This window comes from Convolutriloba macropyga, chromosome 5 (assembly GCF_964194025.1).
Source record: "Convolutriloba macropyga chromosome 5, txConMacr16.3, whole genome shotgun sequence".
NCBI lineage: Eukaryota > Metazoa > Xenacoelomorpha > Acoela > Convolutidae > Convolutriloba > Convolutriloba macropyga.
In genome coordinates this window covers 53,878,946-53,901,859 of record NC_134472.1, presented here as the reverse complement: position 1 = coordinate 53,901,859, position 22,914 = coordinate 53,878,946, and the positions used below count along the sequence as shown (strand labels likewise).

Here is a 22,914-nt window from a genome sequence, read left to right as displayed (position 1 = left end):
ATAACATCAGTTCTCACACAACAAAAAATTTTTTAGATCTTAACCAATTTTAATTTTTTAATCAGATCTTACACGTTAATAATTTTGTATTATTAGTTTCTACACGACAAAAATTCTTTGTTTTCAGGACATACAAGATTATAATTCTACAATTTCAGAAATTACACGATAAAAAAAATTTCTTATCAGATCTTAAAAAATAATTTTTTGTCACATTCTTTCACAATAATAAATCTATATTTTCAGATGTTACACGATAATTCGATATTATCAGATCTTACACTATGAAAACTCTTTTATCAGATCATTCACGATAATAATCATATATAATCAGAGTTTACATGATAATAGTTCTGTTTTATCAGATTTTACATTATCGAAATTCGTTTATCAGATTTTGCACGACAATAATTCTCTATTATCAGAGATTAAACGATAATATTTCAATATTATCAGGTCTTACACTATAAATTCTTTTAATCAGATATTGCATGATACTTATTCTACATTATAAGATCTTACATGATAAAATTTTTTTCATTAGATCTTGCACGATAATAATTCTCTAAAATCACATTTTACACAATAAAAACTCTTTTCATCACAACTTGTCCAATAATAAATTTGGTTTTATCATCTTACACGATAATAATTTTAAATTAGTACTCATTACACGGTGAAATTATTTTTATCAGGTCTTACACAAAAATTATTCTATAATATCAGACATTGATCGATAAAAACTCTTTCATCACATCTTCAACGATAATCTTTCTATAACATCAGTTCTCACACAACAAAAAAATTTTTTAGATCTTAACCAATTTTAATTTTTTTATCAGATCTCACACGTTAATAATTTTGTATTAATAGTTTCTGCACGAGGAAATATCTTTTTTTTTCAGGACATACAAGATTAAAATTCTACAATTTCAGATATTACACGATAAAAAAATTTCTTATCAGATCTTAAAAAAAATAATTTGTTTGTCAGATCTTTCACAATAATAAATCTATATTTTCAGATGTTACACGATAATTTGATATTATCAGATCTTACACTATGAAAACTCTTTTATCAGATCATTTACGATAATAATCATATATAATCAGAGTTTACATGATAATAATTCTGTTTTATCAGATTTTATATTATCAAAATTCCTTTATCAGATCTTGCACGATTATAATTCTCTATTATCAGAGATTAAATGAGAATATTTCAATATTATCAGGTCTTACACTATAATTTCTTTTAATCAGATTTTGCATGATAGTTATTCTATATCATAAGACCTTACACGATAAAAACTCTTTCATCAGATCTTGCACAATAATAATTCTCTAATATCAGATTTTACACAAAAAAATATTTTTCAACATAACTTGTCCAATAATAAATTTGGTTTTATCATCTTAAACGATGATAATTTTATATTAGTATTCATTACACGATGAAATTATTTTTAACAGGTCTTGCACGAAAATAAATCTATAATATCAGACATTGCTTGATGAAAACTCTTTCATCAGATCTTCAACGATAATGTTTCTTTATCATCAGTTCTCACACAACAAAAATTTTTTATTAGATCTTAACCAATTTTAATTTTTTCTAACAGATCTTACACGTTAATAATTTTGTACTATTAGTTTTTACACGAGGAAAACTTTTTTTTCAGGACATACAAGATTACAGTCTACAATTTCAGATATTACACGATAAAAATATTTCTTATCAGATCTTAAACAATAATTTTTTGTCAGATCTTTTACAATAATAAATCTATATTTTCAGATGTTACACGATAATTCGATATTATCAGATCTTACACTATGAAAACTCTTTTATCAGATCATTCACGATAATAATCATATATAATCAGAGTTTTCACGATAATAGTTCTGTTTTATCAGATTTTACATTAGTAAAATTTGTTTATCAGATCATTCACGATAATAATTCCATATTAACAGAGATTAAACGATAATAGTTCAATATTATCAGGTCTTAAACTGTAAATTCTTTTAAACAGATCTTGCATGATAATTATTCTATATTATAAGATCTTGCATGATAAAAACTTTTTCGTTAGATCTTGCACGATAATAATTCTTTAATATCAGATTTTACAATATTAAAATTTTTTTTCATCACAACTTTTCCAATAATAATTTTGGTTTTATCAGATCTTACACGATAATAATTCTATAATAGTATTAGTTACAAGATGAAATTATTTTTATCAGGTCTTACACGAAAAAAATTCTATGATATCAGACATTAATTGATAAAAAATTCTTTCATCAGATCTCAACGATAATATTTCTATAACATCATCTCTCACACAACAAAAAAATTTTATTAGATCTTAACCAATATTAATTTTTTTTTTCAGATTTTACACGTTAATAATTTTGTATTATTAGTTTCTACACGAGGAATATTTTTTTCAGGACTTACGCCGTTATAATTCTACAATTTCAGATATTGCACGATAAAACATTTCTAAACAGATCTTAAATAATAATTTTTTTGTCAGATGTTTCACAATAATAAATCTATATTTTGAGATGGTACACGATAATATTTCGATATTATCAGATCTTAAACTATAAAAACTCTTTTATTAGATCATTCAAGATAATAATTAAATATTATCAGAGTCTACACGTTAATATTTGTATATTATCAGATCTTACACTGTGAAAATTCTTTTATCGGATCCTGCAGGATAATAATTCTGTATTATCAGATCTTACAAAATAAAATTCCTATTTTATAAGATCTTACACTATAAAGTTTTTTAAACAGATCTTGCACGATAATAATTCTCTATTATCAGATATTAAGCGATAATAGTTCAATATTATCAGGTCTTACACTATAATTCTTTTTAATCAGATTTTGCACGATAATTATTCTATATCATAAGACCTTACACGATAAAAACTCTTTCATCAGATCTTGCACAATAATATTTCTCTAATATCAGATTTTACACAAAAAAAATATTTTTCAACATAAATTGTCCAATAATAAATTTGGTTTTATCATCTTAGACGATAATATTTTTATATTAGTATTCATTACACGATGAAATTATTTTTAACAGGTCTTGCACGAAAATAAATCTATAATATCAGACATTGCTTGATGAAAACTCTTTCAACAGATCTTCAACGATAATATTTCTATATCATCAGTTCTCACACAACAAAAATTTTTTATTAGATCTTAACCAATTTTAATTTTTTTTATCAGATCTAACACGTTAATAATTTTGTACTATTAGTTTCTACACGAGGAAAATTCTATTTTTTCAGGACATACAAGATTACAATTCTACAATTTCAGATATTACACAATAAAAATATTTATTATCAGATCTTAAACAATAATTTTTTTGTCGGATATTTCACAATAATAAATCTATATTTTCAGATGTTACACGAAAATTCGATATCATCAGATCTTACACTATAAAAATTCTTTTATCAGATCATTCACGATAATAATCATATATAATCAGAGTTAACACAATAATAGTTCTGCTTTATCAGATTTTACATTAGTAAAATTCGTTTATCAGATCAGTCACGATAACAATTCTATATTATCAGAGATTAAACGATAATATTTCAATATTATCAGGTCTTACACTATAAATTCTTTTAATCAGATATTGCATGATACTTATTCTACATTATAAGATCTTACATGATAAAATTTTTTTCATTAGATCTTGCACGATAATAATTCTCTAAAATCACATTTTACACAATAAAAACTCTTTTCATCACAACTTGTCCAATAATAAATTTGGTTTTATCATCTTACACGATAATAATTTTATATTAGTACTCATTACACGGTGAAATTATTCTTATCAGGTCTTACACAAAAATTATTCTATAATATCAGACATTGATCGATAAAAACTCTTTCATCACATCTTCAACGATAATATTTCTATAACATCAGTTCTCACACAACAAAAAAATTTTTTAGATCTTAACCAATTTTAATTTTTTTATCAGATCTCACACGTTAATAATTTTGTATTAATAGTTTCTGCACGAGGAAATATCTTTTTTTTTCAGGACATACAAGATTAAAATTCTACAATTTCAGATATTACACGATAAAAAAATTTCTTATCAGATCTTTAAAAAAATAATTTGTTTGTCAGATCTTTCACAATAATAAATCTATATTTTCAGATGTTACACGATAATTTGATATTATCAGATCTTACACTATGAAAACTCTTTTATCAGATCATTTACGATAATAATCATATATAATCAGAGTTTACATGATAATAATTCTGTTTTATCAGATTTTATATTATCAAAATTCCTTTATCAGATCTTGCACGATTATAATTCTCTATTATCAGAGATTAAATGAGAATATTTCAACATTATCAGGTCTTACACTATATATTCTTTTAATCAGATCTTGCATGATACTTATTCTATATTAAAAGATCTTACATGATAAAAACTTTTTCATTAGATATTGCATGATAATACTTCTCTAAAATCAGATTTTACACAATAAAAATACTTTTCATCACAACTTGTCCAATAATAATTTTGGTTTTAACAGATCTTACACGATAACAATTCTATATTAGTATTCATTACACGATGAAATTATTTTTATCAGGTCTTACACGAAAATAATTCTATGATATCAGACATTGCTTGATAAAAAAGTTCTTTCATCAGATCTCAACGATAATATTTCTATAATATCAGGTCTCACACAACAAAAAAATTTTATTATATCTTAACCAATATTAATTTTTTTTCAGGTTTTACACGTTAAAAATTTTGTATTATTAGTTTCTACATGAGGAATATTTTTGTTAAGGACTTACGCGGTTATAACTCTACAATTTCAGATTTTGCACGATAAAAAAATTCTTATCAGATCTCAAACAATAATTTTTTTGTCAGATCTCTCACAATAATAAATCTATATTTTCAGATGTTACACAATAATAATTCGATATTATCAGATCTTACACTATAAAAACTCTTTTATTAGATCATTCACGATAGTAATTAATTATTATCAGAGTCTACACGTTAATTTTTGTATATTATCAGATCTTACACTGTGAAAAATCTATTATCGGATCCTGCAGGATAATAACTCTGTATTATCAGATCTTACAAAATAACATTCCTATGTTATCAGATCTTACACTATAAAATTTTTCTATCAGATTTCGCACGATAATAGTTCTATATTATCAGATATTAAGCGATAAGAGTTCAATATTATCAGGTCTTACACTATGATTTCTTTTAATCAGATCTTGAATGCAAATTATTCTATATCATAAGACCTTACACGATAAAAACTCTTTCATCAGATCTTGCACAATAATATTTCTCTAATATCAGATTTTACACAAAAAAAATATTTTTCAACATAAATTGTCCAATAATAAATTTGGTTTTATCATCTTAGACGATAATATTTTTATATTAGTATTCATTACACGATGAAATTATTTTTAACAGGTCTTGCACGAAAATAAATCTATAATATCAGACATTGCTTGATGAAAACTCTTTCAACAGATCTTCAACGATAATATTTCTATATCATCAGTTCTCACACAACAAAAATTTTTTATTAGATCTTAACCAATTTTAATTTTTTTTATCAGATCTAACACGTTAATAATTTTGTACTATTAGTTTCTACACGAGGAAAATTCTATTTTTTCAGGACATACAAGATTACAATTCTACAATTTCAGATATTACACAATAAAAATATTTATTATCAGATCTTAAACAATAATTTTTTTGTCGGATATTTCACAATAATAAATCTATATTTTCAGATGTTACACGAAAATTCGATATCATCAGATCTTACACTATAAAAATTCTTTTATCAGATCATTCACGATAATAATCATATATAATCAGAGTTAACACAATAATAGTTCTGCTTTATCAGATTTTACATTAGTAAAATTCGTTTATCAGATCAGTCACGATAACAATTCTATATTATCAGAGATTAAACGATAATATTTCAATATTATCAGGTCTTACACTATAAATTCTTTTAATCAGATATTGCATGATACTTATTCTACATTATAAGATCTTACATGATAAAATTTTTTTCATTAGATCTTGCACGATAATAATTCTCTAAAATCACATTTTACACAATAAAAACTCTTTTCATCACAACTTGTCCAATAATAAATTTGGTTTTATCATCTTACACGATAATAATTTTATATTAGTACTCATTACACGGTGAAATTATTTTTATCAGGTCTTACACAAAAATTATTCTATAATATCAGACATTGATCGATAAAAACTCTTTCATCACATCTTCAACGATAATATTTCTATAACATCAGTTCTCACACAACAAAAAAATTTTTTAGATCTTAACCAATTTTAATTTTTTTATCAGATCTCACACGTTAATAATTTTGTATTAATAGTTTCTGCACGAGGAAATATCTTTTTTTTTCAGGACATACAAGATTAAAATTCTACAATTTCAGATATTACACGATAAAAAAATTTCTTATCAGATCTTTAAAAAAATAATTTGTTTGTCAGATCTTTCACAATAATAAATCTATATTTTCAGATGTTACACGATAATTTGATATTATCAGATCTTACACTATGAAAACTCTTTTATCAGATCATTTACGATAATAATCATATATAATCAGAGTTTACATGATAATAATTCTGTTTTATCAGATTTTATATTATCAAAATTCCTTTATCAGATCTTGCACGATTATAATTCTCTATTATCAGAGATTAAATGAGAATATTTCAACATTATCAGGTCTTACACTATATATTCTTTTAATCAGATCTTGCATGATACTTATTCTATATTAAAAGATCTTACATGATAAAAACTTTTTCATTAGATATTGCATGATAATACTTCTCTAAAATCAGATTTTACACAATAAAAATACTTTTCATCACAACTTGTCCAATAATAATTTTGGTTTTAACAGATCTTACACGATAACAATTCTATATTAGTATTCATTACACGATGAAATTATTTTTATCAGGTCTTACACGAAAATAATTCTATGATATCAGACATTGCTTGATAAAAAAGTTCTTTCATCAGATCTCAACGATAATATTTCTATAATATCAGGTCTCACACAACAAAAAAATTTTATTATATCTTAACCAATATTAATTTTTTTTCAGGTTTTACACGTTAAAAATTTTGTATTATTAGTTTCTACATGAGGAATATTTTTGTTAAGGACTTACGCGGTTATAACTCTACAATTTCAGATTTTGCACGATAAAAAAATTCTTATCAGATCTCAAACAATAATTTTTTTGTCAGATCTCTCACAATAATAAATCTATATTTTCAGATGTTACACAATAATAATTCGATATTATCAGATCTTACACTATAAAAACTCTTTTATTAGATCATTCACGATAGTAATTAATTATTATCAGAGTCTACACGTTAATTTTTGTATATTATCAGATCTTACACTGTGAAAAATCTATTATCGGATCCTGCAGGATAATAACTCTGTATTATCAGATCTTACAAAATAACATTCCTATGTTATCAGATCTTACACTATAAAATTTTTCTATCAGATTTCGCACGATAATAGTTCTATATTATCTGATATTAAGCGATAAGAGTTCAATATTATCAGGTCTTACACTATGATTTCTTTTAATCAGATCTTGAATGCAAATTATTCTATATCATAAGACCTTACACGATAAAAACTCTTTCATCAGATCTTGCAAGATAATATTTCTCTAAAATCAGATTTTACACAATAAAAATATTTTTCAACATAACTTGTCCAATAATAAATTTAGTTTTATTATCTTAAACGATAATAATTTTATATTAGTATTTATTACACGATGAAATTATTTTTAACAGGTCGTGCACAAAATTAAATCTTTAATATCAGACATTGCTTGATGAAAACTCTTTCATCAGATCTTCAACGGTAACATTCCTATTAGACGATGAAATTATTGATATATTATTAGACGAAATTATTAGACGATAAAATTATTTTTATCAGGTCTTACACAAAAATAATTCTATAATATCAGACATTGCTTGATAAAAACTCTTTCATCAGATCTCAACGATAATATTTCTATAATATCAGGTCTCACACAACAAAAAATTATTATTAGATCTTAACCAATATTAATTTTTTTTTCAGATTTTACACGTTAATAATTTTGTATTATTGGTTTTTACACGAGGAATAATTTTTTTCAGGACTTACGCGGTTATAATTCTACAATTTCAGATATAGCACGATAAAAAAATTTCTTATCAGATCTTAAACAATAATTTTTTTGTCAGATGTTTCACAATGATAAATCTATATTTTGAGATGGTACACGATAATATTTCGATATTATCAGATCTTAAACTATAAAAACTCTTTTATTAGATCATTCAAGATAATAATTAAATATTATCAGAGTCTACACGTTAATATTTGTATATTATCAGATCTTACACTGTGAAAATTCTTTTATCGGATCCTGCAGGATTATAACTCTGTATTATCAGATCTTACAAAAAAATTCCTATGTTATCAGATCTTACACCATAAATTTTTTTTATCAGATCTTGCACGATAATAGTTCTATATTATCAGATATTGAGCGATAAGAGTTCAATATTATCCGAACTTACATTATGATTTCTTTTAACCAGATCTTGAATGATAATTATTCTATTTTATAAGATCTTACACGATAAAAACCCTTTCATCAAATCTTGCAAGATAATAAATCTCTAATATCAGATTTTACACAATAAAAATATTTTTCATCACAACTTGTCCAATAATAATTTTGGTTTTATCAGATCTTACACGATAATAATTTTATTTTATTATTCATAACACGATGAAATTATTTTTATCAGGTCTTACACGATAATAATTCTATAATATCAGACATTGCTTGATAAAAACTCTTTCATCAGATCTTCAAGGATAATATTTCTATAACATCAGTTCTCACACAACAAAAAAATTTTGTTAGATCTTAACCAATTTTAATTTTTTTTATCAGATCTTACACTTTAATAATTTTGTTTTATTAGTTTCTACACGAGGAAAATTCTTTTTTCCTGGACATACAAGATTACAATTCTACAATTTCAGATATTACACGATAAAAAAATTTCTTATCAGACCTTAAACAATAATTTTTTTGTCAGATCTTTCACAGTAATAAATCTATATTTTCAGATGTTACACGATAATTCGATATTATCAGATCTTACACTATAAAAATTCTTTTATCAGATCATTCACGATAATAATCATATATAATCAGAGTTTAAATGACAATAGTTCTGTTTTATCAGATTTTACATTATTAAAATTCGTTAATCAGATCATTCATGATAATAATTCTATATTATCAGATATTAAACGATATTATTTCAATATTATTTCGATATTATTTCAGTCTTACACTATAAATTCTTTTAATCAGATCTTGCATGATACTTATTCTATATTATAAGATCTTACATGATAAAAACTTTTTCATTAGATCTTGCACGATAATAATTCTCTAATATCAGATTTTACAAAATAAAATATTTTTCATCACAAATTGTCCAATAATAATTTTGGATTTATCAGATCTTACACGATAACAATTTTTTATTATTATTCATTACACAATGAAATTATTTCTATCAGTTCTCACAAAACAAAGTTTTTTATTAGATCTTGACCAATTTTAATTTTTTTTAACAGATCTTACAAGTTAATAATTTTGTATTATTAGTTTCTACACGAGGAAAATTCTTTTTTTTTCCAGGACATACAAGATTACAATTCTACAATTTCAGATATTACACAATAAAAAAATTTCTTATCAGACCTTAAACAATAACTTTTTTGTCAGATCTTTCACAGTAATAAATCTATATTTTCAGATGTTACACGATAATTCGATATTATCAGATCTTACACTATAAAAACTCTTTTATCAGATCATTCACGATAATAATCATATATAATCAGAGTTTACATGATAATAGTTCTGTTTTATCAGATTTTACATTATTAAAATTTGTTTATCAGATCATTCACGATAATAATCCTACATTATCAGATATTAAACGATATTATTTCAATATTATCAGGTCTTACACTATAAATTCTTTTAATCAGATCTTGCATGATACTTATTCTATATTATAAGATCTTACATGATAAAAACTTTTTCATTAGATCTTGCACGATAATATTTCTCTAAAATCAGATTTTTTGCACTATAAAAATACTTTTCATCACAACTTGTCCAATAATAAGTTTGGTTTTATCATCTTACACGATAATAATTTTATATTAGTATTCATTACACGATGAAATTATTTTTATCAGGTCTTAAACAAAAATTATTCTATAATATCAGACATTGCTTGATAAAAACTCTTTCATCAGATCTTCAACGATAATATTTCTATAACATCAGTTCTCACACAACAAAAATTTTTTAGATTTAACCAATTTTAATTTTTTAATCAGATCTTACACGTTAATAATTTTGTATTATTAGTTTCTACACGACAAAAATTCTTTTTTCTCAGGACATACAAGATAATAATTCTACAATTACAGATATTTCACGATAAAAAAATTTCTTATCAGATCCTAAAAAAAATAATTTTTTTGTCAGATCTTTCACAATAATAAATCTATATTTTCAGATGTTACACGATAATTCGATATTATCAGATCTTACACTAAAAAAACTCTTTTATCAGATCATTCACGATAATAATCATATATAATCAGAGTTTACATGATAATAGTTCTGTTTTATCAGATTTTAGATTATTAAAATTCGTTTATCAGATCATTCACGATAATAATTCTATATTATCAGAGATTAAGCGATATTATTTCATTATTATCAGGTCTTACACTATAAATTCTTTTAATCAGATCATGCATTATGATTATTCTATATTATAAGATCTTACATGATAAATTTTTTTCATCAGATCTTGCACGATATTAACTCTCTAATATCAGATTTTACAACATAAAAAAATTTTTCATCACAACTTGTCCAATAATAATTTTGAATTTATCAGATCTTACACGATAATAATTTTATTTTATTATTCATTACACGATGAAATTATTTTTATCAGGTCTTACACGATAAAAATTCTATAATATCAGACATTGCTTCATAAGACTCTTTCATCAGATCTTCAACGGTAATATTTCTATAAGATCATTTCTCACACAACAAAGTTTTCTATTAGATCTTAACCAATTTTCATTTTTTTTATCAGATCTTACAAGTTCATAATTTTGTATTATTAGTTTCTACACGAGGAAAATTTTTTTTTCAGGACATACAAGATTACAGTCTACAATTTCAGATATTACACGATAAAAATATTTCTTATCAGATCTTAAAAAATAATTTTTTTGTCAGATCTTTCACAATAATAAATCTATATTTTCAGATGTTACACGATAATTCGATATTATCAGATCTTACACTAAAAAAACTCTTTTATCAGATCATTCACGATAATAAACATATATAATCATAGTTTACATGATAATAGTTCTGTTTTATCAGATTTTAGATTATTAAAATTCGTTTATCAGATCATTCACGATAATAACTCTATATTATCAGAGATTAAGCGATATTATTTCAATATTATCAGGTCTTACACTATAAATTCTTTTAATCAGATCTTGCATGATAATTATTCTATATTATAAGATCTTACCTGTTAAAATTTTTTCATTAGATCTTGCACGATAATATTTCTCTAATATCAGATTTTACACAATAAAAATATTTTTCATCACAAATTGTCCAATAATAATTTTGGTTTTATCAGATCTTACACGATAATAATTTTATTTTATTATTCATAACACGATGAAATTATTTTTATCAGGTCTTACACGATAATAATTCTATAATATCAGACCTTGCTTCATAAAACTTTTTCATCAGATCTTCAACGATAATATTTCTATAAGATCAGTTCTCACACAACAAAGTTTTCTATTAGATCTTAACCAATTCTTTATTTTTTTAATCAGATCTTACAAGTTCATAATTTTGTATTATTAGATTCAACACGAGGAAAATTTTTTTTTCAGGACATATACGATTATAATTCTACAATTTTAGATATTACACGATAAAAAATTTCTTATCAGATCTTAAACAATATTTTTTTGTCAGACCTTTCACAATAATAAATCTATTTTTTAAGATGTTACACGATAATTCGATATTATCAGATCTTACACTATGAAAACTCTTTTATCAGATCATTCACGATAATAATCATATATAATCAGAGTTTACACGATAATAGCTCTGTTTTATCAGATTTTACATTAGTAAAATTCGTTTATTAGATCATTCACGATAATAATTCTATATTATCAGAGATTAAACGATAATAGTTCAATATTATCAGGTCTTACACTATAATTTCTTTTAATCAGATCTTGCATTATAATTACTCTATGCTATAAGATCTTACACGATAAAAACTCTTTCATCAGATCTTGCACGATAATAATTCTCTAATATCAGATTTTACAACATAAAAACATTTTTTATCACAACTCGTCCGATAATAATTTTGGTTCTATCAGATCTTACACGATAAAAATTTTATTTTATTATTCATTACATGATGAAATTATTTTTATCAGGTCTTACACAATAATAATTCTATAATATCAGACATTGCTTCATAAAACTCTTTCATCAGATCTTCAACGATAATATTTCTATAAGATCAGTTCTCACACAACAAAGTTTTCTATTAGATCTTAACCAATTTTTATTTTTTTTATCAGATCTTACAAGTTCATAATTTTGTATTATTAGATTCTACACGAGGAAATTTTTTTTTCAGGACATATACGATTATAATTCTACAATTTTAGATATAACACGATAAAAAAAAATTTCTTATCAGATCGTAAAAAAAAATTTTTTTTGCAAGATCTTTTACAATAATAAATCTATATTTTCAGATGTTACACGATAATTCGATATTATCAGTTCTTACACTATGAAAACACTTTTATCAGATCATTCACGATAATAATCATATATAATCAGAGTTTACATGATAATAGTTCTGTTTTATCAGATTTTACATTATCAAAATTCGTTTATCAGATCTTGCACGATTAAATTTCTCTATTATCAGAGATTAAACGATAATGTTTCAACATTATCAGGTCTTACACTATATATTCTTTTAATCTGATCTTGCATGATACTTATTCTATATTATAAGATCTTACATGATAAAAATTTTTTCATTAGATATTGCACGATAATACTTCTCTAAAATCAGATTTTTTACAAAAAAAATACTTTTCATCGCAACTTGTCCAATAATAAATTTGGTTTTATCATCTTACACGATAATAGTTTTATATTATTATTCACTAGATATAGATAATAATTCTATACTATCAGAGATTAAACGATAAAAGTTCAACATTATCAGGTCTTACACTATAAATTCTTTTAATCAGATCTTGCATGATGATTATTCTATATTATAAGATCTCACATGATAAAAATTCTCTCATCAGATCTTGCACGATAATAACTCTCTAATATCAGATTTTACAATATTAAATTTTTTTCATCACAACTTTTCCAATAATAATTTTGGTTTTATCAGGTCTTACACGAAAAAAATTCTATGATATCAGACATTGCCTGATAAAAAACTCTTTCATCAGATCTCAACGATAATATTTCTATAATATCAGTTCTTACACAACAAAAATTTTTTATTTGATCTTAACCGACATTAATTGTTTTCAGATTTTACACGTTAATAATTTTGTATTATTAGTTTCTACACGAGGAAATTTTTTTTTCAGGATATACAAGGTTATAATTCTACATTTTCAGATATTGCACGATAAAAAATTTCTTATCAGATCTTAAACAATATATTTTTTTGTCAGAGCTTTCAAAATAATAAATCTATATTTTCAGATGTTACACGATAATAATTTGATATTATCAGATCTTACACTGTGAAAATTCTTTTATCGGATCCTGCAGGATAATAACTCTGTATTATCAGATCTTACAAAAAAAATCCTATATTATCAGATCTTACACTATAAAAAACTTTTTATCAGATCTTGCACGATAATAATTCTCTATTATCAGATATTAAGTGATATTAGTTCAATATTATCAGGTCTTACACTATAATTTCTTTTAATCAGATCTTGCATGATAATTATTCTATACTATAAGATCTTACACGATAAAAACTCTTTCATCAGATCTTGCACGATAATAATTCTCTAATATCAGATTTTACAACATAAAAATATTTTTCATCACAACTTGTCCAATAATAATTTTGGTTTTATCAGATCTTACACGATAATAATTTTATTTTATTATTCATTACACGATGAAATTATTTTTATCAGGTCTTACACGCTAATAATTCTATAATATCAGACATTGCTTGATAAAAACTCTTTCATCAGATCTTCAACGATAATATTTCTATAAAATCAGTTCTCACACAACAAAGTTTTTTTATTAGATCTTAACCAAAAAAATTTTTTTCAGACTTTACACGTTAATATTTTTGTATTATTAGTTTCTACACGAGACATTTTTTTTCAGGACTTACACGGTTATAATTCTACAATTTCAGATATTGCACGAAAAAATAATTTTTAATCAGATCTTAAACAACAATTTTTTGTCAGATCTTTCACAATAATAAATCTATATTTTCAGATGTTACAGGATAATAATTCGATATTATCAGATCTTACTCTATAAAAACTCTTTTATCAGATATTCACGATATAAATTAATTATTATCAGAGTCTTTACGTTAATGTTTGTATATTATGAGATCTTACACTGCTAAAATTTTTTATCGAATCCTGCAAGATAGTAATTCTGTATTATCAGATCTTACAAAATAAAATTCCTATATTATCAGATCCTACACTATAAAGTTTTTTTAATCAGATCCTGCACGATAATAATTCTATATTATCAGATATTAAGCATTATTAGTTCAAAATTATCAGGTCTTACACTATAATTTCTTTTAATCAGATCTTGCATGATAATTATTCTATACTATAAGATCTTACACGATAAAAACTCTTTAATCAGATCTTGCACGATAATAATTCTCTAATATCGGATTTTACAACATAAAAATATTTTTCATCACAACTTGTCCAATAATAATTTTGGTTTTATCAGATCTTACACGATAATAATTTTATTTTATTATTCATTACACGATGAAATTATTTTTATCAGGTCTTACACGATAATAATTCTTTAATATCAGACATTGCTTGATAAAAACTCTTTCATCAGATCTTCAACGATAATATTTCTATAAAATCAGTTCTCACACAACAAAATTTTTTTATTAGATCCTAACCAAAATAATTTTTTTCAGATTTTACACGTTAATATTTTTGTATTATTAGTTTCTACACGAGAATTTTTTTTCAGGACTTACACGGTTATAATTCTACAATTTCAGATATTGCACGATAAAATAATTTCTTATCAGATCTTAAACAACAATTTTTTTGTCAGATCTTTCACAATAATAAATCTATATTTTCAGATGTTACAGGATAATAATTCGATATTATCAGATCTCACTCTATAAAAACTCTTTTATCAGATCATTCACGATATATATTAATTATTATCAGAGTCTATACGTTAATATTTGTATATTATGAGATCTTACACTGTTAAAATTTTTTATCGAATCCTGCAGGATAGTAATTCTGTATTATCAGATCTTACAAAATAAAATTCCTATATTATCAGATCCTACACTATAAAGTTTTTTTAATCAGATCTTGCACGATAATAATTCTATATTATCTGATATTAAGCATTTTTAGTTCAAAATTATCAAGTCTTACACTATAATTTCTTTTAATCAGATCTTGCATGATAATTATTCTATATTGTAAGATCTTACACGAAAAACCTCTTTCATCAGATCTTGCACGATAATAAATCTCTAATATCAGATTTTCCACAATAAAAATAATTTTTATCACAACTTGTCCTGTGAAAATTTTGGTTTTTGTCAGATCTTACACGGTAATAATTTTATATTAGTATTCATTACACGATGAAATTAATTTTATCAGGTCTTACACGAAAATAATTCTATAATATCAGAATAGCTTGATAAAAACTTTTTCATCTGATTTCAACGATAATATTTCTATAATATCAGTTCTCAGGCAACAAAAATTTTTTATTAGATCTTAACCAATTTTAATTTTTTTATGAGATCCTACACGTTAATAGTTTTGTATTATTAGATTCTACACAAATAGAAAGTTTTTTCAGGACTTACGCGATTAAAATTCTACAATTTATCAGATCTTACACAATAAAAAATATTTTATCAGATCTTTCACAATTATAGTTCTGTTTTATCAGATTTTACACGATAATAATTCGCTTTTAAATCAGTTCTTACACTAAAAAAATTCGTTTATTAGATCATTCGAAAATTTCTATATTGTCAGAGATTACATGATAATAATTCTATATTATTAGATATTAAACTGTAAAATTTCCTTTATCAGATCTTGCATGATAATAGTGTTATGTTATCAGATTTTACACGATAAGAATTCTTTCATCAGCTCTTGCACGATAATAAATCTATAATATCAGATTACACGAAAAAAATTTTTTTCAGATCATGCCCAACAAAAGTTTTGTTTTATTAGATCTCACACGATGAAATATTTATTTTATTACTTATTACACGGCGAAATATCTTTTATCAGGTCTTAAAAAATAATGATTCTATGATATCTGATATTACACAATAAAAATTCTTCTAGCAGATCTGCCACGATAAAAATTCTCTTTTACCAGATATTACAGGATAATAATTCTATATTATCAGATATTACACGATGATAATTCTATATTATCAGATCAAATTCTATATTACGCGATTAAAGACTCCTGTATCAGATCTCACCTTGTAGAAATTCTGTTTTATCAGACCTTAGAAGACAGTGTTTCTATATTCTCAGATCTTGCACGACAAGATTTCATTTCATCAGATCTTACACAATAATGATCTATATTATCAGATCTTAAACAATAAAAACTCTTTTATCAGATCTTACACGATAATAATTCTATATTATCAACTCCTGCACGATAATAATTCTATGTTATCAGATCTCACAGGATAAAAATTATTCTAACAGTTCTTACACGATAATCATTCTGTTTTATCCTTTCCTACACAATAAAAAATCATTTATCAGATCTTATACGATAATAATTCTATATTATCAGCTTCTACACGATAATAATTCTATATTATCAGATCTCACAGGATAAAAATTATTCTAACAGTTCTTACACGATTATCATTCTGTTTTATCAGTTCTTACACCATAAAAATCTTTTATCAGATCTTACACGATAATAATTCTGTATTATCAGATCTTACACGATAATAATTCTATACTATCGCATCTCACACGATAAAAATTATTCAATCAGATATTTCACAATAATAATTCTAAATTATCAGATCTTAAAAGATAAAAGTTCTTTTTATCAGATCTTACACGATAATAATTCTAAATTATCACATCTTACACGACTGTAACTCTCTATAATCAGATCTTACAGGATAAAATACCTTTATCAGACCTTACACGATGAAATTTTTATCAGATCTTACACGACAATATTAGAGCAAAAACATTGTGTTACGCTCTTTTTCAAGAGAACACAGAACGCATTTTTTCTACTCTTTTTGTAAGTCCCAATCCGATTTGCTAGACAATTGTTTTTATATGGGGTCCGTACATTAGTAACTTTTTTCATTAAAAAATTTTAAAATTTTTTTCAATAAATTGTCATCAGTTTTTCAACAACTCTTTACCATCCAACCATCTTTGCCCTCTTAAACATCTATTATATTGCAATTTTAAAATCTGACAAGAGAAGTTTTTGTATAAATGTTTTCAGCCCTTTCTTTTGTTTCCCAGCCGAACTCAGAGGAATAATAATTTTCAACCGCATAACTCCTGGCTCAAACTGTTTTCAAAAACTTGTTCTAAACTTTCTTTTAAACATACGAAGTATCCAGAAGCTAACATTGTGTAACTTTCCAAAATATCTGACGAAACAAAAATTGAAAGCATGAATAAAATTCAGCCGAGTTTTTTTACTAAGTTTTTAGAAACAAATTTTATAACATTTTAAGAAACAGATTATTTGAAATTTTACAGTCTGACGCTTCGATATCGTGACATCAAGAATAAAAGTATTTTAGGTAAAATCTTAACAACTGACAAGTGAAAAGTATGTGCCTGCTCCTTGATGAGTTGAATGAGTTTTTGGTCCGATCACCCAAAGTTTGCTTCTCCTATAAACTCAAATGTAAATTGGAGCCGTATATTGAGCATAAATGTATTGTTTTAAAGAAATGCTGCAAAAAATAGGTTTGAAGAATAAAAGCCAGAGTTATTAATCAAAATGGTGTATAACTATGCTCAAAAAGCGGTGTATCACTATCATGGTTTTTCGTTCTGGCCGAATATTGTTTTTACTAATGAAACTAGAATGTTCACTTCAGTATCGGAATTGTTCCAGTTTTTCAAAAAATTGGAAAGAGATTTCTTGAAGAACAAAAATACAAAATTGTTGACAAGTGATCACTTATATTTTGAGGTGGAATATAATCAAATTGACATATAAATCTTATTAGATATCCAAACAAGCTGAACACAGCAAGTTTATAGCATATTTTGAATAATTGTGATGAATAGTTTTGAATCCAGATCTGAATCAGCAGGGGTACTTTTGAAGCACTGATTACAAAACCAGCTAATTTTTTGTGCAAGTTATGAAGATAAAGTGTCGAAAATTTGGAGCGAAATTGACGCAAATGTCCTTAAAATCTTGTATGAAAACTATACAACCTATCAAATATGCGTGAAGAAAATAAAGTGTTTATCACGCTTTTCTAGAGAACAGATTTGAACCCCAAACTTTGTTTTATTAAATAAAAAAAACGCTTTTTAAAAATTTTCAGGTAAACGTAGCTTTTTGTTACCATAGTTTAAGAGAAGTTTTTGTATAATTGTTTTTAGCCTTTTCTTTTGTTGCCCAACCGAATTCAGAGGAATATTGATTTTCAACAGCGTAACTCCTGGCTTAAAATATTTTCAAAAACTTGTTCCAAAATTTCTTTTAAACATACGAAGTGTCCAGAAGCTAATATTGTGTAACTTTCAAAAAAACTAAAATTGAAAGCATGAATACAATTCAGCCGAGTTTTTTACTAAGTTTTTAGAAACAACTTTTAGAACACTTTTAGGGAACAGATTATGTGAAATTTTACAGTCTGACGCTTTGATATCGTGACAACAAGAGTAAAAGTATTTTAGGTAAAATCTTAACAACCAAAAGTGAAAAGTATGCGCTTGCTCCTTGATGAGTTGAATGAGTTTTTGATCCGATCACCCAAATATTGCTTCTCCTATAAGCTCAAGTGCTAATTGAAGCCTGATATTGAGCACAAATGAAAGGCAGGGCTTATGCTGGCCATAGTTGTTGTGCAATAAATATTACTTGCGAATCAAGAATCAAAATTGGGACATGAAGAGATTGCGAGCCAGTCTCAAATTTTGACGTTTATATTACTGATTCAGCGCGGACATGTTCTTCCACCGACATCAGGGTAAAATACTAATATGAAAGCATTGATCTTAATGCTTGTAAGTAGATTTGAATTGCTTTTAATTAAAGTATTATTCACTATTTCTTTCCTAATTTTTTCTAGCTCTGAAGTATTCTGAAGAAACATTATTCATATTTGCATGAACAGAATAGATGGATAAGCTTCTTTGTTCTTCCAGTAAGTTGTCACGATAAAACATTACAAAGAAAAACAAATTACAAAAACTTTACGAAAAAAGTTTGTTCTTCCAGTAAGTTGTCACGATAAAACATTACAAAGAAAAACAAATTACAAAAACTTTACGAAAAAGTTTGTTCTTCCAGTAAGTTGTCACGATAAAACATTACAAAGAAAAACAAATTACAAAAACTTTACGAAAAAACAAGAATACAAAAAAAAACAAATCAACTTGAAATCAGGATTCAGTTCACAGATTGCATACAAGCGTAGCCCCAGAACAATTACCTGAAAACAGTTTCAAAAGTAGAGGGCGAAACATCAAACTGAGGCCTCTCACAATTGCAAAGAAAAAGGAGGAAAAATGGAAGAAAAGTCAGTTAACGATGTTTTAGAAGATCCAAAAACCTCATTGGAACAAATCAGAAGGACACAAAACGCTTTCAATTGCCACGATACAATTTACAGTGTTACAGTTAGAAGAATTTCAAAAAATGTATTGTTTTAAAAAAATGCTGCAAAAAATAGGTTTGAAGAAAAAAGCCAGAGTTCTTAAACAAAATGGTGTATCACTATGCTCAAAAAGCGGTGTATCACTAACATAATTTTTCGATCTGGCCGAAAATTGTTTTTACTAATGAAACTAGAATGTTCACTTCAGTAACGGAATTGTTCCAGTTTTTCAAAAAATCGGAAAGAGATTTCTTGAAGAACAAAAATACAAAATTTGTGACAAGTGATCACTTATATTTTTGGGGTGGAATATAATCAATTTGACATATAAATCTTATTAGATATCTAAACAAGTTGAACACTGCAAGTTTATAGGAAATTTTGAATAATTGTGCGGAATAATTTTGAATCCAGATCTGAATCAGCTGGGGTACTTTTGAAGCAGTGATTACGAAACCAGCTAATTTTTTGTTCAATTTTTGAGGATAAAGTGTCTAAAATTTGGAGCGAAATTGACGCAAATGTTAAAATCTTGTATGAAAACTATACAACCTATCAAATATGCGTAAAGAAAATAAAGGGTTAATCACGCTTTTTTAGAAAACAGATTTGAACTCCAAACTTTGTTTTATTAAATAATTAAAACGCTTTTAAAAAATCTTCAGGTGTACGGAGTTTTTTGTTACCATAGTTTATTTTTAGCTGATTTTTGTTCCAGCCTTTTTGAAAGAAAAGGGAGCTAGATTTTGTTATTCAAAATCAACTGCTTAAGAATCGAATTTGGCACAAATTTACACAAGTTTGCACATGAATGCTTTTGCTCTTTGGAAAAAGTTTGAAGGCGTTGAAGAGTTTGAAGGCTTCAAGCCTCTTCTCTTCATTCACCAGCACCAGTTTCAAAGTTTCGCTCAATTTTTCAAATGAAGAGAAAGTTTTTACAGGAAACTGATAAAATTTAGATCAAAAGATATACTTACAATTGTACTTACAAAATTAAGTAAATTTTACTTACAAAACTTGGTTGTAACAGAAGCAGCAAATTTGTAACGCTATTGCAATTTTTTTCAATTCAACAATAAAAACCACTGAAACAAAGTGGCTCTTATAGTCAATAAGTAAACTTTTAATTAATTATTGAGATATAATTAATTGTTTTTTTAATAAAATTTCCAGAAAAATATAATTTGATCATATGTTGAATTTTTGTTAACTCCCATCGATAAAGTCATCGACGTTTTGGTTACCCGCCTTCTTCACTATGACCACTAAGCGTGCGTCAGACTCATACAGAAAATAAAACACATAACATAACATCTTGATCGCTTTCATTATCATATATTGCTGTTTTTGTTTATTTCTCTAGATCTTTCCCATTAATGACCATCAAATTAAGGTAGCTTAAGTGAGCCAGGGTGAGTTGGTAGAATTATGATCGTGTGATTGAGACTTAAAAAGACATTGGCAAAGATAATTCAGTTGTGCGTGTTGTAATTGCGACTTCGAGAAATATCAGCGCAAGTTAATATGATTCACCGCAAAAACATTGGATTTTGTCCTATACGTTGAGAGATGACGTTGTACAACAAACCCCACCAGAACGCTGTGCACTCCCAGTTAGAGAGCACGTGCATTAGATAGTAAATCATTAGGAAAAAAATTTTTGCACGTGCGTCTGAGGAGTGCTAGTAATACTCATCTCAAACAAGAAACTAGACAAATATAAATAGAACACATCCCTAGAAAAACGTTTTTCATAACAATGAGCTTCAGTGCAAAATAGTGCGAAATTGGACAAACTAAAACCATTATGTCTTTTGAACAAACACATGGTGCATAAAAGCGCAGTTAAATTTGACATGCCAGACAATGAAAAACTGTACGAATATGATTTGACACAGGAAAATGCGCAGTAAATAATTTTCGAAAAATACAGTAGAACATTGCGCGACTCTGACCAGACAAATATCTAAAATTAATACTTTTTCTAATTATAAACCCATCAGTAATCTATGGGAATGTACGGAACATGCAACAGTAGGTGTTGTTTCATTTTGTATGGGCCATAATGTGAAAAACCTATCCAAATAAGTGAATATTATGACTCAACTCAACGTTGAAAGCCTAGGTTTTAAACATACCACATTACGAGGCAGCGTCCATACCAAAAAACTGGACCAATTAATTCATTTTACTTCTTATACTCCGCAAAACGGAACTTAAGAACTTAAGATATCTAAAAAACCTTATAATGTGGGATATGGCGACAGAAGAACGATTATACTTATTGGTTTATACTATCAATCAGTATATTATACTGCATTATACTATATGATGCTCTGATGCTTTTGTGTTCAATTAGCAGTGCAATGCTAATTGCGATTTCTTAGGTGGTCATATACTCCACTTCTTAAATCTCACTTTGACTG

General features: G+C 25.6%; 1 protein-coding gene across 1 annotated transcript in view; it reads right to left on the bottom strand.

Annotated features, from left to right (window-relative positions):
- The window catches only part of LOC142340415 (uncharacterized), a 36,280-nt gene extending 14,713 nt beyond the window's left edge, over positions 1 to 21,567 (bottom strand). The window contains exon 1 of the mRNA XM_075390992.1: positions 21,478 to 21,567. The gene's annotated coding sequence lies outside the window, so the exon portion shown is untranslated. The remainder of the gene's footprint in view (positions 1 to 21,477) is intronic.
- Between the last annotated feature and the right edge of the window lie 1,347 nt (positions 21,568 to 22,914).